General features: G+C 43.5%; 1 protein-coding gene across 2 annotated transcripts in view; it reads left to right on the forward strand.

The window, feature by feature from the left end:
- Positions 1-17,597, forward strand: part of FAM107B (family with sequence similarity 107 member B) — a 221,651-nt gene that overhangs the window by 127,456 nt on the left and 76,598 nt on the right. Inside the window, exon 1 of one of the 2 annotated variants that reach the window (XM_027559890.1) lies at positions 14,249-14,423. The exons of the other annotated variant lie outside the window; for it this stretch is intronic. The gene's annotated coding sequence lies outside the window, so the exon portion shown is untranslated. Of the gene's footprint in view, positions 1-14,248; positions 14,424-17,597 lie in introns of those variants that run through there. 2 annotated transcript variants of the gene reach the window in all.

Here is a 17,597-nt window from a genome sequence, read left to right on the forward strand (position 1 = left end):
AATCTCAGTTAAAACAATGTCCCTTGTCTTTTTATTGGCCTCGATCTATATTGAAACACAAGTTTCCAATTGCTCCATAGAACTGCTAATCAGATTCTTTTCCTATATAGAAAACCGAGTCTTAAAACAACAGCCACTCCAGCAAATGGGCAATGTGCCTTTATAAAAATTCCCAATAAAGATATAGCTCTGCCTGCCACAAGGAAATCAGAATCCTTTTTTTGAAATAATTACTTTAAGAAACTTTTTGTGACACAGCAGGGAAATATCTAACATCTTTTGGAAAGATTACAAATAATTGTCATAAAAATGTTTGAGGGAATAAACTGGAAGCTGAGTTTTTGGGTGATTATTTCTACAATCGGGAAGTAACATAATGGTCCTGTTAATAATTCCATCATACTGAATTTTTAATATAATTCAAACAATATCTATCTTATTTGTCTCATGGCTCTCTCATTGTACTAAAAATACCAAGAGGATGAAAATATTGATTCCTGCCTGCCTTCAAGATTTCAAGGTAATTAGGGGGAAAAAAGGTACAAAAAATTATAATACGTGACAGGTAACAAGTTTGTTGCCTTCTAGAGTGTAGATATTGTGCTTTATATTCAGTGTGTTCTTGTCTCATATCTAGCTCACTCCTTTGCAGACAGAGATATTTAATAAGTGTTTGAAAAATACTGGGTGTTATAAAGAAAATAAAAAGCAATGAATCCAGATGATAAAAATTAGGGATGGCCTCATGGGGAAAGTAGGGCTTGAGCTGAAATTTAACACATGGGTAGAGGGACTTCCCCGGAGAAGGCAATGGCACCCCACTCCAGTACTCTTGCCAAAAATCCCATGGATGGAGGAGCCTGGTAGGCTGCAGTCCATGGGGTCACTGAGGGTCAGACACGACTGAGCGACTTCACTTAAACTTTTCACTTTCATGCATTGGAGAAGGAAATGGCAACCTACTCCAGTGTTCTTGCCTGGAGAATCCCAGGGATGGGAGAGCCTGGTGGGCTGCCGTCTGTGGGGTCACACAGAGTCGGACACGACTGAAGTGACTTAGCAGCAGCAGCAGCAGAGGGACTTCCCAGGTGTTCCAGCGGTTGGGACTCCAGACTTCCAATGCAGAGGGCTCAGGTTTGATTCCTTGTCCTGAAATCAGGATCCCATATACCCCTCAGTAAAAAAGGAAAACAATACAACAAAAACATGGGTAGAATTTGGATCTGTTAAAAGGGGAGGGAATAGCATTCCTGCCTGAAGGAACTGTATGAACAAGGTTCAGAGGTGGGAGCAATTATGTTCATGCCAATGGGAGGGAAACTGGCTGGAGCAAAGCATTCCCTTTAGCAAGGTTAGGGTTTAATATTCAAAAGGCCAATAAGGATAATCACTAATTCTCTCCATACAGGATCATCCCTATCAGCTTACAAAGAAAGTAACAAGAATTACACCTAGGCCTCATCATGCCATCAAGTTCTTCCAATTTAAAAATAAAACATAAATATTAATAGAACCTTTCTTAGCTCAGTATTTACCGTTGCTTACCTCCCTAGACGGAGAAGGCAATGGCACCCCACTCCAGTACTCTTGCCTGGAAAATCCTATGGACGGAGGAGCCTGGAAGGCTGCAGTCCATGGGGTCGCTAGGAGTTGGACATGACTGAGTGACTTCACTTTCACTTTTCACTTTCATGCATTGGAGAAGGAAATGGCAACCCACTCCAGTGTTCTTGCCTGGAGAATCCCAGGGAATGGGGAGCCTTGTGGGCTGCCGTCTATGGGGTCGCACAGAGTCAGACACGACTGACGCAACTTAGCAGCACCTCCCTAGAAAAAGTTGCCTATATCAGTTGCCTCCAGTTCCTCCCCTCCTATTCTTTCTTTTTTGTAATTGAAATGTAGTTGATTTATAATATTGTGTTAGTTTCAGGTGTACAGTAAAGTGATTCAGATATATATTTTTATATATGATTATAATATATATGATAATTTATAATTATAATAAATTTATATTATAACTAATACATAGAACATAGAAGTATAATATATTAAAATTTTCCATTTACATTATTTCAAGATATTGAATATAGTTCCCTGTGTTATACAGTATACCCTTCTTGCTTATCTATTTTATATATAGTTGTATGTACTTGTTAATCCCAACCTCCTAATTTATCCCTCACCCTTCCCCTTTGGTAACCATGTTTTTTTCTGTGTCTGTGAGTCTGTTTCTGTTTTGTAAATAGGTTCATTCATATTACTTTTTAGATTTCACATATAAGTGATATCATATAATATTTGTCTGTCTCTGTCTGGCTTACTTCACTTAGTATGATAACCTGTAGGTCCATCCATGTTCCAGCAAATGGCAAGATTTCATTCATTTTTATGGTTGAGTAATATTCCATTGTGTGTATATATCACATCTTTTTTGTCTATTCGTCTGTTGATGGCAACTTAGGTTGCTTCCATGGCTTGGCTATTGCAAATAGTGCTGCAGGAATTCCCTAGCGGTCCAGTAGTTAGGACTCTGTGCTTTCACTGCTGAGGCCCGGTTTCAATTCTTGTTCAGGGAAATATAAGCCCACAAGCAGCATGATGTGGACAAAAAAAAAGTGCCACCATGAACACTGGTTCCCTCCAGGTCTCCATCCCTTCTGCCTCACCAGTGACATGGAGTGTGTAAATCCAATGGTCATCTCACTGGGCCTCCAGCAGTGTTTGAGACAGCTGACTGCTCTCCCTTTCTTGAAACACTGGCTTCACTTGAACTCTAGGACCCTGGTCTCTTGGTTTTCATTCTCTTTCACTGGCCGTTCATTCTCAGTGTCTTTTGCTACTTTCCAGTCACCTCCCTAATCTTTAAATGCCAGGTGGCCCAGAGCAGAGACCTCAGTCATTTCCTTGATGACATATGCAGTCTCCCAGCTTTCAGTATCATATACCCACTGATGATTTCTAAATGTATAGCTCCAGATTGGACCTCTCCTGTTAATTCCAAACTCACATCCAAGCACATTGTTCAACTTGAACAACGCAGATATTATAGGCATGGACCCTTCCTGGAGTCGAAAAACTCAGGTATAATCGATAATCAGCCCTACATATCCACAGTTCCTCATGGGTGGATTCAGCCATTCAAGACTCTGTAGTGCGTATTTAGTGAAAAGATCCCGGTTTAAATGGCCCTTGCAGTTCACACCTATGTGGTTCAAGGGTCAGCTCTACTTATTTGATCTTTTCACTTGGATCATGGAGGGCGGCTCAGACTAAACATACCTAAAGCTGAACTCGTCCCCCTTCTCAGAAAAAGGAAATGCCATACTTCCAGGTTCAAGTCAAGCCCCAAACTTTGAAGTCATCCTTGACTCTCTTTCTCTCCCACTCACCATCTCATAATCCGTCAGCAAATCCAATTGGTTTTACCTTCACAATTTCCGTCATGTAACTCTTTCTCATGACTCAGGTTCCAGTGACCACCACCTTCTCCCTCCCAGAAGAATGCATAGTCTTCCAAATATTCTTTCTGCTTCCACCTTTGTTCCCTTGGAGTCTGTCTTCAACCCTGCAACTGGGTGAGCCCATAAAAATGTACATCAAACCGGTCTCTCCTCTGTTCGAAATCTTCTGCTGGTGGCTTCCCAGCTTGCTCGGAGTTGAAGCCAGATGCCCTTCAACAGCCCATGGGGCCTTCTGTGATCTGACTTCATCATCCATCATTTCCTCTGGACCTGCCTTTCAACTGTTTGCCTTCTTGCTGTTTCTCGAACTTACTGTGTGTGTCAGCCTCATGCCCTCTGCACTGCTATTCTAGCTGCCTGCAAAGATTTTCCTCCCAATGCCTGCTCAAGGAGTGCCTTCATATCCTCCAGTTGTTTGCCCAAATGTCACTTTCTGGGAGAAACTTTCCCTTGCCACCCTATTTAAAATTACACATTCCTATCACCACTTTTTATCCCCTTCCTAGCTTATTTTATTTTTTAAAGTTTTATTGGACTATAGATGAGATTTACAACGTTGTGTTAGTTTCAGGTGTACAGCAAAGTGTATCTATTATACATACACATATATCCACTCTGTTTAAGATTCTTTTCCCATATAGCCATTACAGAGTATTGAGTACAGTTTCCTGTGCTATGCAGTAGGTCCTTATTAGTTATCTATCCCACTTGGTTTTTCCTATAGTGTAGGAATAACTAATGCTATTGGACATATTATATGCCTTTCTATTTTTCTTCTTTCTTTCCTTCTTTTTTCATTCCTTCCTTTCTTGTTTGATGTCCTTGTCTAGAATGTGTATCAGGTAAAGGCAGGGATTTTTCTCCATTGTGTTCACTGTTGTTTTTTGTTTTGTTTTTGGATGTGGCATGTGGGATCTTAGTTCCCCGACCAGGGATCGAACCCACACCTCCTGCATTGGAAGTGCAGGGTCTTATCTGCTGGACCACCAGGGAAGTCCTAGAAGCTACTGTTTCTGAAAATGTGTACAGTTCTTGTAAAGTAATAAATCTGATCAGTAACTATAATTCATGAGAAAATGCATTGTTTTATGAGAGTAAATGTCCCCTGCCTCTATATGTGTTCCTAATTTTCAGCTCAACTGAATTCATTAACATTGGCTGTTTGATGGAAAAGAAAGCCATTTGAAGAAAAAGTTGTATATATTTACAATATATAACATGCTGATTTGATACACACATATGTTCAGTTCAGTTCAGTCGCTCAGTTGCGTCCGACTCTTTATGACCCCATGAATTGCAGCACGCCAGGCCTCCTTGTCCATCACCAATTCCTGGAGTTCACACAGACTCACGTCCATGGAGTCAGTGATGCCATCCAGCCGTCTCATCCTCTGTTGTCCCCTTCTCCTCCTGTCCCCAATCCCTCCCAACATCAGAGTCTTTTCCAATGAGTCAACTCTTCGCATGAGGTGGCCAAAGTACTGGAGTTTCAGCTTTAGCATTATTCCTTCCAAAGAAATCCCAGGGCTGATCTCCTTCAGAATATGTGTAGTGGAATGATCACTCAGTTCAGTTTCAGTTCAGTCGCTCAGCCGTGTCCGACTTCTTGCGACCCCATGAATCACAGCAGGCCAGGCCTCCCTGTCTATCACTAATTCCCAGAGTTCACCCAAACTCATGTCCATAGAGGCAGTGATGCCATCCAGCCATCTCATACTCTGTCGTCCCCTTCTCCTCCTGCCCTCAATCCCTCCCAGCATCAGAGTCTTTTTCAATGAGTCAACTCTTCGCATGAGGTGGCCAGAGTATTGGAGTTTCAGCTTCAGCATCAGTCCTTCCAATGAACACCCAGGACTGATCTCCTTTAGAATGGACTGGTTGGATCTCCTTGCAGTCCAAGGGACTCTCAAGAGTCTTCTCCAACACCACACTTCAAAAGCATCAATTCTTCGGCGCTCAGCCTTCTTCACAGTCCAACTCTCACATCCATACATGACCACAGGAAAAACCATAGCCTTGACTAGATGGACCTTTGTTGGCAAAGTAATGTCTCTGCTTTTCAATATGCTATCTATATTGGTCATAATTTTCCTTCCAAGGAGTAAGCATATTTTAATCTCATGGCTGCAGTCACCATCTGCAGTGATTTTGGAGCCCAGAAAAATAAAGTCTGACACTGTTTCCACTGTTTCCCCATCTATGTCCCATGAAGTGGTGGGACCGGATGCCATGATCTTCGTTTTCTGAATGTTGAGCTTTAAGCCAATGTTTTCACGCTCCTCTTTCACTTTCATCAAGAGGCTTTTTAGTTCCTCTTCACTTTCTGCCATAAGGGTGGTGTCATCTGCATATCTGAGGTTATTGATATTTCTCCCGGCAATCTTGATTCCAGCTTGTGCTTCTTCCATAGTCAAGCTAATTAACATGCTACCTCACATATTTACCATTGTGTGTATGGTGCGGGGGCGGGGGGCGGGGGATGCCTTTCCACTTTTCAGAAAATAATTTCTTAAAGAAAGAAGTAACTTTTAATTTTAATTAAAGGGCAACTAAAGGTCTGGATGTGAGGAAGGAAGCCTTATGTAACTAGTTATGTTGGACATGCTCTACAGGTGCTATGGCTTGTGCGATAATGTTCACTGTGTGGGGTGGATGGGAGGAAAGGAGTGTTCATAGATGTCCATTCAGTGAAAATTATGTATATGTGGTTCAGGCAGAGTTTGATAGAAATGGAGAGGAACATGCAGATATGAGAGAAAAACAGTGAAAGCAATGGACTGGCTTTGTGACCCAAGTAGATGTGGGGCCCTAGAGAGGAAATGATGATTACCCTAAAGTTGTAGGACGGAGACTGTCAGAGGTCCTCTTAATGAGAGGGTAAGTAGGGTTTTTCCAGTAGTCATGTGTGGATGTGAAAGTTAGACTGTAAAGAAAGATGAGCACCAAAGAATGGATGCTTTTGAACTGTGGTGTTGGAGAAGACTCTTGAGAGTCCCTTGGACTGCAAGGAGATCCAACCAGTCCAACCTAAAGGAAATCAGTCCTGAACATTCATTGGAAGGACTGATGCTGAAGCTGAAACTCCAATACTTTGGCCACCTGATGCGAAGAACTGACTCATTGGAAAAGACCCTGCTGCTGGGAAAGACTGAAGGCTGGAGGAGAAGGGGACGACAGAGGATGAGATGGCTGGATGGCATCACCGACTCAATGGGCATGAATTTGAGTAAACTCCAGGAGCTGGTGATGGACAAGGAGGCCTGGCATGCTGCAGTCCATGGGGTTGCAAAGAGTTGGACATGGCTGAGCGACTGAGCTGAACTGAGGGGAGCTGAGAGGAAAAAAGAGAAGTTCTGCTTTTGATTGGTCACATTGCTAAGCTGTCTCTCAAAAAGATGAGACATATATTTAACTAAGCCATGAATATCATTAATCATTCTGAAAATCAATTTCCTTACTACTAGGTTCCTCCTATCCTGCGAGAAAATTTTAACTGCTGATCTGACTCATTGAATGTGTGTGGGACTCTCCCAGTTTCCTATTTCATTCTGAATCACTTGGAGCAAGTTCTAGGAATTTTTCCATTTCATTTAAATTTTCAGGTAAAGTTGTTCTTAGTATTTCTATATTCTCTTTTGAGTGTCTTGAGTATCAATAGTTATGTCTCTACATTAATTCCTAATATTCTTTAAATTTTGTCTCTCTGTCTCTCATCATTTTGGACAGAAGTTTTTCAATTCTATTGATCTTTTAAAGAAAAAGAAATAGCTTCTACTCTATCTTTGCATGTCTTCATTTATCCATTTAACTACTGGGGAGGCCAAAACGTTTGTTCAGGTTTTTCCATAAGCTGTTACAGAAAAACCCGAGCAAACTTTTTGGCCAAACCACTAGTTGTTTATGCACTCATGTTGATGAGAGCAGATGGTGTAAGCAGTTGTTGTAGGGAGAAATGATTTGGGAAAAGCAGGTGCACGTAAAAGTCCGATTTCTTGAAAAGTGTCTCAGCTGTTGACTTGCAAAAAGGCAGTCATCAGGTCAAGCTGCAATTAGAACAACACAGGTTGTTTTACACAATGACAGTGACTGAGGGGTGCCCAGGAGGATTACAAACAGTGCCAGAAACTAGCCTTCGGCCACCCCACATGACTCTGTCCTTTTTATCACTCAGTCTTTCTCTCTAATTTTCCTTCATGGGTATGTGCTTGGTCGCTCAGTCAACTGAGCGACTCTTTGCAACCCCATGGACTGTAGCCTGCCAGGTTCTTCCATCCATGGAATTTTCCAGGTAAGAATACTGGAGTGGATTGCCATTTCTTTCTCCAGGGGATCTTCCCAACCCAGGGATCGAACCAGTGTCTCCTGTATCTCTTGCATTGGCAGGTGAATTCTTTAGCACTGTGCCATGTGGGAACTTTATCCTTATCAAGTTCAAATATTTATTAATATTAATATTATCCAGCTATAGCTGACATTAGGTAGCATTTTAGTCCATGTTGAATTTTGGTGGAACATATAAAAGAATGTTATCACTCAGAGAGCATTTTTTAAAGCCCAGGAATCATTAGCAATCTTGTGGCAATTATCTAGGCAGAGTTAATAAGCAAACTTTCTGTGGCAAGATTTAACATTAGCTTGTGGTTTGGACTTTAGTTGCAAGCCCAAAGTAGATTAAGCAGCCTCCAACTTCCAGCCAAGATGGGATAGCAACAGAAAAACCATTCACACTGTAATTTTTAGATAGAACATATATGTATACACACACGTCTTTATATATATGTATATATATGTGTGTGTGCAATAGTGCTGTATTTTTTACACATAACATGCATTTATCTAGATATAGATTTCAATTGAATCACTAACCACTAAATCCAGAGGCAATAGCCTGCAGTAAGTTAAATATCTTGTCCAAAATCACAAAGCTAGTTGGTAGCAGAGCCATGGTTTAGATCTCTTCTGCCTTAGCCTGGTCTTTATTCTAAACTTCATGAACTTACTTTATTGCATTGTTTAAAAGGTAGGTGAATATGTATAAATAGCATCCAACCAGTTATTACCATTATGGCATTTAAAGGGATACTTTCTGCTAATAGAAATGTATCTGGAATGTAGAGCAAGAAGAAAAAAAAGCTGGAGTAAATGCAGTGTTCTCAGTGAACTGGCCACTTGTTTTCTATGTTGGTTTTAGAATTAGGAAACATTTAGGAGGAATCGTCTTTACTATGCTTATGTACAGAGATGGTTTATTTACTCGTTAATATATACCTACTACTGAGACATCTTAATATTTTTGACAGGATGAGAGTTTAGTGCTTTTTCCCCCTGTCTTTGCTTTTAGAGATTTTTGTCTTAATGTACAGGAAGACACTCAGGAAATCCTTCTTTTCTTCTGGTTTTGGATTTATGTGAAGAAAAAGACGTAAAAGTCAGACCTTTGCATCATGCCCTAGTTGTTTATGTGACTAACAGCTGTTTCTTTGGATTCTTAGGGGATGTTAAGTTGCAAAGTTGAATCACCATCTTATAGAGTCCCTTTGATTTTAAAATTATGGGTAATAAAGACAAATGTTTTGTAAAAACAAAATCAAAATCAAGCATTTTAGGCAACACATATTATTAAAGGTTTTGAAATTAAAACTCTGCTGAATTTTAGACTCTAGAAATGGCAAAGTGTCCAGTACATTATGAAGCAGGGCTGTGTTGTAAAGTTTGCGAAACGCTTTGTAGCAGATTAACCATTAACTATTAAAGGGAAGAGGATTCCTTTTTCTTACTGGTGCTGTTAGCATATTTAATGAAGTGATTCCATTCCCATACTCACAAATGCTCATGCTCCAAGGGGTGGAGCCCCTAAACCTTGGATTTGGGCTACGTCTGTGATTTTCAAACTACAGAATGTAGCAGGATGAGGTTAGGTCTCAGTAGGCCTGATGGCTTCCTCTGGGACCAGCTGCCGTGGGAGGAAGTCCCTGTGAGTCTGCACCTGAGGTACCCAAGCAGACAGCTCCAGCCAACATCTGGACTTTGAGGCCGCTCAGGACAAGCCGATCCATAGCCAACCTCCCAGGTGACAGCAAATGCATGATAGAGTGCAAGAGAACAGAAACCAAACAGAGCAGAAGCGAGGTATCCCAGCTGAGCCTCCTCCAAATTGCCAACCCACAGCACAGTGAGCAAAGCAAATCATTCATTATTTTACACCACTACGTTCTGACATGCTGGGCTATTCATTAATAGATAACTGATACAGATATTGAAGAATATGACTTTTAAAATGTGAACTGAAAATTAAGATTCTATTTCTGTTTGAATGAACTCTTATCTATTCAAATGGCCATGTATACAGTGCAAAATTTAAGACACAAAAGACTATAGATACATAAAAAAATTTCCCTCCTCTGGGGCACGGTTAAGCCATTCTCATCTGTTTGGAGCTCTGTAGGATGATGGTTCGGGCATAAAGCAACTATTTCAAGATCATACATAGGGAAAATGACCAAGTGGGAGATTAAAACACAACATATCTCATTCCGAATTGACCTCTTTTGTTCTATTTTATGTTCCCTTCAAATGTTCATCTCTGCTCTCCTCAGTTTTCTTTAGGAAAGAATATAAAAGGTCCCAGATGTCAAAGCTGAAGGATGAGGTTAAAGCTGAGAGTATGGGTGGTCTTTTGGGTGAGTGTTGCTATATGGAAGATTAATATGTGTACTCTGCAGTAGAGAATCTATCACTAATGATTGGTTAAAAGACTCAAAAACTACTTGGGGGAACATTTTCTTTGCTTTATATTTGGAGAAAGTGAGCAAAGGCTCTCTGTACACCTGGTGAACTGTGCCAGCCCAGGACTAGAGACCCAGGGAGGTGCCGCCAGCTCACCTGACCTTCCTGAGGTTCTGTTCACATCTAGAATATGGAATCTACCAGGACATCAGACTCAGGCTGAGAGTTATGTGTCACCTGATGTAACCCCTGGGAAGTCTAGTTGTGCCCTGAAAGTCCAGGCTATTTACTGGACAAACACCTGTCACGTCCTGAATATGGTCCAAGTGCTGTTGATAGAGGCTATGGATTCAAGCATAAATATCACACTGCGTTTGTGTGTGCATGCCAAGTTGCTCTGTCGTGTCTGAATCTGTGTGATCACACGGACTGTAGCCCGCCAGGCTCCTCTGTCCATGGGTTTTCCCAGGTAAGAATACTGGAGCGGGTTGCCATTTCCTTCTCCAGGGGATCTTCTCAACCCAGGGATCAAACCTTTGTCTTACTTGCAGGTGATTGCCACCTGGGAAGCCCCCAACACTCTAGTCCATAACCTTTTTAAAATTAAAAAAAAGTTATTTCTTTTTGGTTGCTCTGGGTCTTTGTTGCTGGGTGCCAGCTTTCCCTAGTTGCAGTGAGTGGGGGCTGCTCTTCTTTGTGGTGTGTGGGCTTTTCATTGTGGAGGCTTCTCTTGTTCTGGAGCATAGACTTTAGGCGCAGTAGTTGTGGCATGAAGGCTTAGTTACTCTGAGGCATGTGGAATCTTTCCCGACTAGGGATGCAGCCCACGTCCCTTGCACTGACAGGTGGATTCTCATCCGCTGTACCACCAGGGAAGTCCTAGTCCATAACCTTTAAGTTCTTATTTCTGGGTTCCACCCACAGTGACTCCAGGGGTGCCAAGCCAAATTGGATATTTGATCCTATCTGAATTAAGATCTCCTTAAGATTCTCAGGAATGTGAAATATAATAGAAGCCCCAAACCATAGACTTAATGAATGAGTATTGGCATCCTATCTTTTAATAAAGCTTTGACTCAAGAAGTGCAAAGTAAATATTTGATCGCCTCATTGTTTTTGGTTTAGAAGAAGTAATGGTTCTTGATACAAAGGTAAGGAAGAGGCTGAGAGCTTCTGGACATTAACACCCCAGTCTAGGGAATAAGCTGCATGTTTCTGTTTCTCTCCAGGGCAGGGACGAGGCTATGTGGTCACTTATCACATCTAGACACTCTGTCCATTGTCCTGGCATCATCAACGTTTGTCCAGGCTGCTTTGAGGGGACGTTATAGACTCACTGGTGGGTCAGTGCTTTTCCAGGGTTAGAGTCTAAAATTTAAGGCATCCTTCTGCTCAGGCTGCCGTAACAGTGGCTTAAACCACAGACACTTATTTCTCACAGTTCTGGAGCCTGGAAGTCCAAGATCAAGGTGCTGGCAGGGTTGATCTCTGGTGAAGCTCTTTCTGGCTTGCGAATGACTGCCTTCTGGCTGTGTTCTCTCATGGCCTCTATGTGTGTGTGTGTGTGTGTGTGTGTGCACACGTGCGCACACACACACACAGACAGAGAGACCTCGGGTATCTCTTCCTTTTCTTATAAGGTCACCAGTCTTACTGGGTTAGGTTCCCCCTCTAATGACCTCATTTAACCTTCCTAAAGGCCCTATCTCCAGATATAGTCACATTAGGGGTTTGGGTTTCAACATACGAATTTGGGGAAGACATAATTCAGTACCTAACATTTCTTATATGCCAGACACTAGGTTAAGCAGGAGGCTATGTATATCTGTGAAGATATGTATATCTATCAAGTATAAACTCTGCTCAAGGAGGGCGCATATTTATAATTCGTGCACTAATTATAAGGTCATACTAGGTACGGAGAGGCAGAAAAAGTCCATTCAGTTTGAGCAAGTTAGGAAGTCTTCTCAGAGGAACTTGGGTTTCAGAGAGGAGAGGAGCTCTTGGGGGTTGGGGTGGGGAGGTGTGCTAGGCAAAGGGGAGGTGTGTAGAAAAGCCAGCAGGTGACTGATTCTTTCATGCAGTCCTCATAGTCACAAAATAGGGCCATTTAGCAAATACAGCACTCTGGCTGAGTGGAGCCATGGGTATGTGTTTGGGGGAAGTAGAAAGACCCCAGGAAGGTCATCAAGGTGATACCAAAAAATGTGTTGCTCTATGGGGTACTGTGTGAAGGAACTTGAACTGGGTCATGTAGTAGGAATTGAACATCCTTTAAAGGATTTTTTATTTTATTTATTTTTAATTGGAATGTAATTGCATTACGATGTTTTTGTTTCTACATATATATATATATATATTTTGTTTCTATATATATATATATATATATATCCCCTCCCTCTTGAGCCTTGCTCCCACCCTTCCCATCTCTCCCCTCTAGGTCATCAGAAAGCATGGAGCTGAGCTCCCTGTGCTATATAGTAGCTTCCCACTAGCTAAAGGTTTTAAGAGTAGATTAGAACTTTGAAAGTTCACTGGGGAAGCAATCTGGAGGAAAAGCATGTGTGAGATGGGAGGCTGGGGATATTGGGAGGCTACTGCTACAGGGTGGTGATAGACCCCAAAGGCCAACTGTGGCAAAACCAGTGGGATGGGGGCAGGGAAAGCCATCAAGGCATCATGTAGAGCTGACTCCCATGTGGGGAGTGGGGAAAATCTAGGCCGGATCCCAGATTCTGGTTTGGTGACTGGTGGATCCATTGTCAAGAGCAGAGCCAACACAGCCCAAGAATGGGAGAGAAGTAAGACTTGTGGGGAACAGAGTGGATAAAGTTCACACAGGTGAATTTTGGGGCTTGGAAGACACTGTCTCTCTAAATCCTGTGGCAGGTGATCCCACCCCCTAGTGGGCTTCAGGGCCTAGGGATGACCAGACTCTAAAGTGTTGTGACTTCAGAGCGTCTTTGGAGGAAGTCATTCGTTCGTGTGCTCAGTTGCTAAGTCGTGTACAAGGCTCTTTGCAACCCCATGGACTGTAACCCGCCAGGCTCCTCTGCCCACGGGATTACCCTGATGAAGAATACTGGAGAGGGTTGCCATTTCCTTCACCAGGGGATCTTCCCAACCCAGGGATGGAACTTGAGTCTCCTGCATTGGCAGGTGGATTCTTTACCCCTAAGTCACCTGGGAAGTCCCAACTGGTTTACCAAAACCCATAATTGATATGACTTTTTTGTGTGATCATGACCCAAGCTGTTTCAGTCAGAAAGGTTTGCCCATAAATAAGTGTTTATTCATCTGCGGCCAAGAAAATTAAAAAGCTTTTGATCTAAAACCCATTACCTGTTGTCTTTATTGTTTGTTACCCTGAAACAGATACCTCCCCCACTTTTTTTTTTTTTTAACCTTCTGTGATTCAGGTAGATTGTAATCTAAGAGTCTTAAGGTTGGGCAGAAAACAATTTGCTCTGAGAGCTGAGAAAAATGAAAACCTGAGAGGGGAAAAAAAAAAAAAGGCAAAACAAAGCTTTTTCTCCTTTCCTATAAATTTAAATACCCTTTCATGAGTGAGGAGGAGGAGTCTGAACAAATTACCCTGTCTCTGGGTTTCAGGCCCTGGTTGGCCAGTAAATATGTACAGTTACAAAACAAATCTGATTCCCTGTCCCTTTGAGTTTTCTCTGGACACGTGTTGGCAGGATTTTAACGGGGAAGTTTGAAGCCAGACAACAGCAGCCAAACACTCCAGAGTGCTTGTGCTTGCGGGGGTGGTGGTAGTGGTGGTGGGGTGTGTGTGTGCGTAATTTAATTTCCCATTTCTCTCATCTGGTGATACTCAGTTTTTTGTTCCAAAACAGTATTCTCTCTCCTTCGAGAGTTCCCAAAGCGAACCAAACTAAAACCACAGAAGGAAAACCTCCGGAACCAAACCCGCTGACTTTTTCCCGGTGTAGCCCTAGTGGGCCACGGTCCGGAGCGCGGAGCTCCAGCCAGCGCGGCGGGGCGTGTCCGAGGGCGTGGCCTCGGCAATCTCGCCCCGCCCCCGCCCCGCCCCGCCGCTTAATTTGGACGCGCCGGGCCGCGGGGTGTGAAAGAGCCGCCCAGCGCCGGACGGGTAGCCGCCGCCTTCAGAACCGCCGCCCGGGCCGCTCTCAGCTGCTGGGCCGCTGGGTGCCGCCGCAGACACCCGGAGCGAGCGCCGGGGAGGGAGCCGCGCGCCTTTGTGCGCGCGCCGAGGTGGGTTCGCCTCCAGCACTTACTTTGCACACAAAGACTGGGAGCTGAGGGGAGGCGGGGTGCCCGCCAGGGCTACGGCACGGCCGCCCACCCTGCTCTGACCCCCGGCTCGAGGCTTTCCCAGTGGGAAGGGCCGCCAGGCTTCCCCTCCTCGCGGCTGGCGCTGGGGCGGGGGTCCTTGCGTGCGGGGGTTGGGGGGTTACGGTGCGCAGGGCGGTGGGCTTCCGGGGAGCCCCGGCCACCCCGCGCGGTGCAGGGGACGGGTCCGGCGTGCGGGGTCGGGGCGTGGCAGGGGCCGCGTGCGGGGAGTCCCCGGTACCCGGGGGTGCAGGAGATACGGGGGGCGCCGCTAGTGCGGCGAGCCTGGGCGGCCGCTCCGCTCAGCTTATTGTTGCTTCCCCGGCCCTGAAAATGGAGAGACCCTGCTTGGAGGGATGCGCTGCCCACTGGCTGCGCCGCGCGCGGCCAGATGCCGAGCCCAGGGCGCCCGGCTCGCCCCTAGCAGCCCTTGCCGCCGAGGAGCCTCTCCGCCTGGGCAAACAAAGGAGGGGCCGCGGGGGGGTTGCCCCGCTGGTTGAAAGGTGATCAGGGCACTGTTTCCCAACCAGCCTACAAGTAACTTTTCCATTTCTGCCTCCTCTCTGCTCCGCTCCTACTGCTCCAGTGAACCCAGTATGTTGGGTGGCGTCTGTACCCAAGGAGTCCTAAAATTTTGATTCTCATTAACTCCTCCCCCGAGCATCTTCGGGTCCCCTCTGGGATAGCGTGGATGCCTCTGGCCAAGTTTTGACGAGCTGTATAGGGGATGGTAACAGTCCTGAAATATGAAGAGGAATCCCGTAGAGGATAAATAGCAGATCTTCTCTGTAGTTTAAGATACAGATCTTCCTGCCTTTCGCTGGAAGACTTGAGTCAATTGACAGTAGAGCAAAGTTCTTTGATGAGAATGAGTGTGATATTCAAGACAAATATAGAAAATTGGAATAAGACCTGTTAGGCTTTATATTTTTAACTTGCCAACAGATACTTAGTTTCTCCTCGGACCATGTCCCCTTTTCATCACGTTGGAGATTTCAGCTGTACAAATTGCTTTAAGTTGAGATAGTATCTGAGGTGCATGTCTAGAGATTTCTTAGTGCTAGTAGTTCCCAGTTTAAAGCTTTTAGGTGTAAAATTATATATGTTTATTAACAAATTGAAAAGAAACAGGGGAAAAAAAGTCACTCATGTACCCAACCACCCAGACATCCCCTAGAATAAAGGCGTGTTTGCTTCATTTATGGCTTGGCAACCCTGGTGTGAAGTAAGTAAGTGCGTGCGTGTGTGTGTGTGTGTGTGTGTGTGTGTGTCTGTGAATGTGAATGTGAATGTGAATGAATGAAGGAGTTACTGATTATTAATCTTGACCACTACCATCGGTCTAAAATATGATCTCTAATAACCTTAGTCCACAATGGTGTTTTGCCAACAAATTGTTTGAAATATATTTCCTTATAGCCTTGCAAATAACCACCTGTGCAGAAGGGGGAGGGAAGAAGTAGGAAAAAACAATGCAAGTTCCACTTAAATAGTAAAGAACAGACTGATGAAAGCATTTAATGTACTCTGTTCCTTGGATTTCAGGAATAGTTTGGGGTTGACTTTTTAAAAAAATAAAAGCAACCTTTCATTTTTTAAAATGTTAAAGAAAATAAAACTGTTCTAAGATCCATGAAAAATTGTAACAGAAAGGAACTCTTTTTGTAGAACCAGGAATAGCCATGGTTTTGTAGCTGGTGACATGTTTGCTTCTAAAAGACCTTACACTGGGAAAGTAAAACAAGAAGGATTTTCCTGTGAGTGTAGAGAGTAGTTTTGAAGTGCCTGTGTTCTGGGAAAAAAACAAAAACAAAAAAGGTGTTCAAACCGCACATTTGGCCACTGAATGTTTTTCTTTATATACTTTTATTTTCCACTTGTAAAATTTTCCAACGTTTAATTTCTCCAATATGAAAATTTACAAAGAGGTCTTGGAATTGACTGTTCAGAAGTGCTAGATTGATGATTAGGATGATGCAATGTTTTTTGAAGTTACAAAAATGTACGAGAAGGAAGTCGTGGTTACGTGCTGTCAGGTGCTGTCTTTGTTCCCGTTTCTAACATGGGGCTCCTTACTCTGCATGTGTGTTTGGGGGTTTACAATGCAGTACAGTTGACTCTCCAAACCCCTGAGTTTCACATCCCCACAGTCAACCAATCGAGGATTGAATCTGCAGGTGCCAAACCCCAAGATGCAGAGGGCCAACGGTATTCATCGTACTGCACCATTTTATTTGGGGACGTGAGCATCTGTGGATTTTGATGTCCTCAGGGGTCCTACAACCAATACCCGTAGACACAGAAGGTCAACAACAGTGACCTGTGAGTGTCAAGTTTGTGACCTGTTGTGATAACGGTACCTTTCTCCATCCAGAAGTCAAAAGAAACTAAAACAGGGACTATCAGAATCTCTCAGTCGTATTTTTCAACCCTCCTGTGACCTGGAACAGTCCGAGCAGCACAACCAAGCTGGATGTGAGGTCAGAGTTGAGTCGCTTTGCTCTTAAAAGTTCTGTTGCCTCACAGGGAGGAGAGAAAAGTTTGGAAGTGGTCCAGGGTTACAGACTCGTATGGCTGTTTGTGATGGCCTATCCCTGTGGCCTGGAGATTCCATTCCTGACATGTTTAAAAGTAGGCTTGGTTTGAATTTGAGAGAAGTGCTCTGAGAAGTCTGGTTCCTGAGCTGTATGTGGTAGGATGTGTATGTGGTCATTCGTTCATTCATTCCTTTGATTTCTTCATTGTTTAAAATGTCACAGAGGTGGAAAAGAGTTTTTACTGATTTTGAGGGGAGTAGTTAAGGTGTGGAAAACTTCTTTAAAAAGAGGGAACATAGTAGGTTAATAATATGGCTTCATATTTTTTTAAGATTTTTTTTTTAATGTGGACCATTTTTAAAGTCTTTGTTGAATTTGTTACAATATTGCTTCTGTTTATGTTTTGGTTTTTTAGCCATGAAGCATGTTGGATCTTAGCTCCCTGGCCAGGGATCCAGTCTGTACCCTTGCATTGGAAGGCAAAGTCTTAACCACTGGACTGCCAGGGAAGTCTCATAGGGCTTCATCTTCTTAATGTCCTGTCTGCCCTTTCCTTCCA

Source organism: Bos indicus x Bos taurus, chromosome 13, assembly GCF_003369695.1.
Source record: "Bos indicus x Bos taurus breed Angus x Brahman F1 hybrid chromosome 13, Bos_hybrid_MaternalHap_v2.0, whole genome shotgun sequence".
NCBI lineage: Eukaryota > Metazoa > Chordata > Mammalia > Artiodactyla > Bovidae > Bos > Bos indicus x Bos taurus.